The sequence below is a fragment of the Zingiber officinale genome, chromosome 3B (assembly GCF_018446385.1).
Source record: "Zingiber officinale cultivar Zhangliang chromosome 3B, Zo_v1.1, whole genome shotgun sequence".
Taxonomy (NCBI): domain Eukaryota; kingdom Viridiplantae; phylum Streptophyta; class Magnoliopsida; order Zingiberales; family Zingiberaceae; genus Zingiber; species Zingiber officinale.
The window spans coordinates 84,714,238-84,720,317 of NC_055991.1; positions in this window are offsets into that span (position 1 = coordinate 84,714,238).

Consider the following 6,080-nt stretch of genomic DNA (forward strand, 5'->3'; position numbering starts at 1 on the left):
CAGCAGTTTCATAGCTCCGTTTTGGCTCTTCCACTGCTCTGATTACCTGGGTGATTTTGGCCAACCGAAATAAGGCTCACCTGAACCTAATTTCTAGCCTTCTTACTCGAGCAGGCTTCCATTTTGGCTTCTCATCCCTCAAACATCATGCACGTCCTTCTCGTCCATCAGTGTACTCTTCCGCAGCACCTCGTCCCTTGGATGCATCAAGCCTGTCGGCTCCCTTCCTGTGCCATTCTTCTCACTAGCTGCATCTTCTGCTTGACTTCATGTGTTCCTAAGCTCCTGCACACTTAGATACAAGGATCAAAATATAACAAAACCTAACTTAACCAGGTTGATCATATCAAAACTACCACCGGGTTCCAACAGGTTAGGCTATGAACCAAATAAAACCGAACTTGTCTTCTCTTTTTATTCCGCTGCTTATCTTTGTTTGGGTTACGATATGAAAAGAAAGGTTTTTTGACAAATGATATTCACCCCTATCAGACTTCTTCAATCCTACATACTCTCCTTCTCGGAAACTTTCTAGAGGCGGAGAAGCCTCTTACATGCTCGAAATGAGACTATAATAAGAAAGGAAAATACACAAGTAAATACAATTAAAAATGATTTTACAATAAAGAACCTTGCTTGCTTGATCTATTGTTGCTAGAAATGCCTTTTGTTGTCTCGAAAATGTGTCAACACTTCACTTCAGAATCTCTAAGAACTGACACCTTCAAACCTTTTTGAAATAACCCTTTAAAGGTTTCTACTCAAGTTGATTTCTATTAGTTGAATAATTTTACCAATCAGTCGACTGATATAATGAATTTGACCATTCAAATCTATAGAATGACTCTTATTTAACCATATTAGTCGACTGCTTTTCCAATTACTTGAACTAATTTACTTTTGTTTGATTCTAGATCAAATCAATTCAATTAGTTTCGAATTTTATTTGATTAATTTTCATATCAATCGATGAATTTTCTAAATCAACTGAATCGATTTGCTTTTGCATGCTTCTAGATTAAATTCATTCAATTTATTTTCCCAATCAGTCGACTTATTTCCCAATTAGTTGAATCAATTTGCCAATTAGTAATTAATTTTCTTCTGGGTCATTAAACCCTTGCATTCGATCCAATGATCAATTTGGGCTTCCACCTCTCGCCAAGAATTTGATCCTCAACCTTCTTGCACTTTCCTTGCCTTGCATTCGACCTTACGACCTTCAATAACTTTCCTACTTATGCCAAGTGTATATTCCTCCATTACCCACTTAAACTTTCCTTCTCGTGTCAAGTGTCTGATCCTCCATAATCCACTTGAACTTCCCTCTCGTGCCAAGTGTCCAATATTCCATGACCCACTTTGACTTCCCTCTCATGCCAAGTGTTCGATTATTTTTGACTAACTTAGACTTTCTTCTTACTTAACCTATAGTTAGGACTTTTCCTTGCATAACCTCTAGTTAGGACTTTTCATTAACTAACCTCTAGCTAGGATTTTTCCTTGCCTAACATCCAGTTAGGACTTTCCATTACTTAATCTTCAGTTAGGACTTTCCTTTGCTTAACCTCAAGGTAGAACTTTTCCTTACCTATAAGGTTCTAAATTTTGCTAAGCGCTAGTCGGGTGGTAGACCAGTGCCAAGCACCTAGGCCGCCTAGGCGAGGACTAGGCACCACTAGGTGGATTCCTTGGTATCCCTTGATTTATGTGGATTGTGGATAATGTCATATGTAAATCTGAATGTTGTCTTAAACAATTTCATAGCAATGGAGATCTAACTATGTATGTTGAAATAAATGCATATTTTTCAATACCAAAAAAATGAAAAACTAGAAAAGTAAACTAACAATTTTGTGTAAAGGAAATATAATAGACTCAGTAAATATGAGCAAAAGAAATAGTTGAACGATAGAACATGCAGTAAGTCATCATAATCATGTAGTAAATAGTAGAACATTTATCCAACTCAAATTTTAAAACCTTGCTATAAGCTAAAACAACTTTAGTGGTGGAAAATATTAGAAAATAGTAGCAAGAATTCAATTCAAGATTACATTATTGTGAACCAATAAGCAAAATATAATTGTTGAATAACATAAGTCATGCCTTAACAAAATGAGTTCAAAATTACACAACTAATAATATCTCATAAACTTATATTTATTCTACTTCTTTTTCTCCATAATTTTTAATAACTTGTTCTTCATCAGACACAAACTCAATATCATTATTGTGATCCTTCTCTTCTTCTTCGGATGCAAAATCATCTTCATGAAGTTCTATCACTCTAGAGCTTCTTCGTGGTTGTAGATTTTTATTTGTTCCGCTTGCTTCATCAACCATTTGCCAAGTGAGTCTAGAACCTAGTTTAACTTCATCATTTTCCCCATCATCCATAATCTAACCTTGTGTATTTGAAGCATCTTTTGTGAGAAGGACATTGACATTCCTTTCTTTTTCTCTTTTTTGTTTATTCAACAATCTGGCATTAAATTGGATAAATACTAGATTGTTCAACCTATTGACATTCAACCTATTTCTTTTCTTTTTATAAATCTAAAAAATATATAAAAAAAGAGAAAGTAAATATTATAGTTAGTACATGAATATAAACTTTAAAAATTATAGTTACTTTAATTAAAGACTGAAAGTTTAAAACTTACTCCTTCAAATATACTCTAATTTCTTTCACACCTAGATGAACTTGTAGTTAATGAAAGTATCCTCAATGCCTCCCTTAGTAAGTTGGGTGTATAAGCACCGTATGTACTCCACCATACACATGGATAAGATGTATCATCATTTTTTTCACATACTTTTGCTGCCAATGCGCTTACAAATAACCCAGTCTTATCTCTATATTTTGTAAATTTTTTATTAATAATTTTATCTTATAGATCTAACTCATTGACATGCAAAATTTCCATGTATTCAAAATCTCCATCATGACCTCCTCGTAAAAAGTAATAGAACTATCTTTATAGTAAAAATAAGGATTCAACAAAAAGGTAATGGTATGCAATGATATATCATGTCAGTCCTTTTTTTTTAGCTCAATAATGACTATGATAGGCTGATAATTTGATTCTACATTATACAGGGCTACATTGATATCTTCTTTAGCTTGAAGAAGCTCCCCATATAGAAACCCCATCGAAGGATTTCTATCTCCATCTACCAATCGAAGAACTCTTACCAAAGGAACAAATATTTTCAAACAAAGTGTCATACCATTCCAAAAACTCATGCTCATCACTGTAGAGTAAGCCAATTTCCTTTTTTTTTGTTTTTGACCATTTACATTTCTCCCATATATCACTTGTAAACATGATCCTTAAACTGGCTTTTTATTTCAATCAAACTTTGCAATGTGAGCAAATTTGATGCAAACCTGGTAACTCTTGGTCGGACTATGTCTCTCTTATTCATGAAACTCCTCATCAATGATAAAGTCTTATGGTGAGCATAGATGAAAATGGTAAAAGACTTGGCTTGCTCAATAACCTCTTTATATCATGGTAGCTTGCCAATACTTTCAAGAATGAGATTAATGGTATGAGTTGCACATGAACTCCAAAAGATCCCAGGTCACTTTTCTCTCATCAATTTAGCTACAACAATATTATTAGAGGCATTGCTTGTTATAATCTAAATAATATTCTAAGCTCCTACTTGTTCAACATACTTGTCAACATACTCAAAAATAAGTTCAGTTGTATGTGCCTCGTTTGAAGACTCCATAGACTCTAAAAATGTAGTACTCAGCTTATAATTAACACACATATTGTCACACCCCCAGAGGAGTCCCTACCAGAAAATTTCGACAGCATCTCCCTTGTACCGGTGACAATCTGAGGCATACATACATACAAAATACATCAGCCACATATGGCTGGAATATATACACCACCACACAGTTATATAATCAGCTCACTCGGCTGGAACAGGAATAAACACAATCACGTAATTATATATATATTAAACAACGCCCACGGCTGGAAGTAAAACACAGCGGAAATCACAAATAATGATCACAAAACAAAAATACAACCAACTGTAAGCTGGCTTGGCTTAACACGACAACCACATCAAACCAAATACAAGATATTACAAAACCAAACTCCATATAAAAGATACAAATACACGAACAAGTACAAACCAATAAAGCGAATAGAAGCACTAACAGTAGAGGAAACTCGGTGTGACATGGGACTGGCGGACATGATCTCCAGGCGACTCCATAAATCCTTTACCTGCTACCTGGTGAAATAAACCAATTTACAAGATGGTGAGTACTAAGACTCAGCAGGTAATAGACAGATAGTGCATGAACATACTAAAGACTAGAGATACAAAGGTATACAGTCTCGTAGGGATAAATAGCAGATACTACAGTGATATCATAATAAGTGTCCATACCTGAAACCATATCCTAGGCTAGTAGTAGAAGGTCAAGTGTAGCAAAGACCTGCTACAATACTGCTCATAACTACATGGGTAACATGTGAGGTATATACATATTACCAATAAGCAACCAGTGTCTAAACCCATACCTCAGGTATATATCTCAACCTATGTGAGCATATCAGCATAAGTAAACAACAACAACATAAATAAGCAATTGCAACATAAGTAAGCAACAACATCAGCAGGTATAATAATAACAACATATGCACGGATGATCACTCCCGCCCCACCCCCTGTACCATGACCCCTGTATGGTCGAGAGACCGAGACAATGACAGACTGTACACCACTCCAACTACCACTACTCTCGAGTGGCCGAGAGGACAGTTGTATAGTAGCTAAATAGCTGCATCTACGACGGGGATCCCTGCTACCCATGACTCTAGCTATCACTACCCATGAGTGTGCGAGTGGAGGGCACGACAGGACAAGCGGCATGCTCCAGCTACCACTACCCATGAGTGGCCGAGCGTGCGACCCAGGCCAACACCCCTCTCAACCACAAGGGAGACATGGTCGTCGACATGCATGCAATGACATGATGCGAAAAATGTAGCAGCCATCATATATATATAAACAGAAACATGTATACTACATGAAGCCAGCATGCTCAATAAGAAACATGAATAAATTAACAGTCAAAGCAAGTAAACATGGCATCTGGTATCTATATATCCAGTATCTAGTATCTAGTATCTGGTGTCTGGTATTGTTGGTTGCTATGCGGAATATCATACCTGTTCCCCTATACAAAAATTTTGTACAAGTCCTGAACCTTTACTAACAACCTATTGTGTTCTTTAAAAATTAAATTAGGAATCACAAACGGAACTTAACATTATTGATTCTAAATTTAACTTATCTGTTCTTAGTGGTTTAGACTCGGATCGCAAACGATGCTTAACATTATTGATCCAAATCCACCCATGTTACAAATTCAATTAAATATTAATTTCAGAAATCGACTTCCAGGTTAAACATGGTGAGGCACTAGTCCTTCTTGGGTATGGGAGCATCCACCACTTCCTAGACAAAGCCTTTCAATGAAATCTAATATTTAATTTCCTTATATAACCCCAGGTTTAACCAAAAGGAACAATTGAATCACAAATTCGAAAAACAAAAAAACACAAACTCGAATCACAAATTCAAAAACTAGAATCATATGCCTCCTGTGTTTGGTATTTCAAAAACTATACAAAGAAAACTAGTATGATGTGGAAACCAATTACTAATTATACCTTTCTTTGTATGCAACGACCTCTTGATCTTCTACCGTATTCCTCTTCTTATCTTGGACGTCGTGTGGGCGACGAGCTTCCAAGACGAGAACCACCCAAGCCCTTCTTCTTCCTTTTTCCAAGTTTCGGCCAAGCAACTTCTCCAAGAAATTGTAAGTCTCGGCCACCAACCAAGCTCCAAAGAACACTAGGAAACAAAACCTCCTTTCTCTTCTTCTTCTCCAAGCTAGATCTGGCCACCAAAACAAGCTCCTAGAGGTTGATGAGGTTCGGCCACCAAGGAGGAAGAAAAGGAGTTGATGAGGAGATGATATTGCCGACCACACCAAGGAAGAGAGGAGAGGAATAGAAGAGAGTTTTCTCATGAAG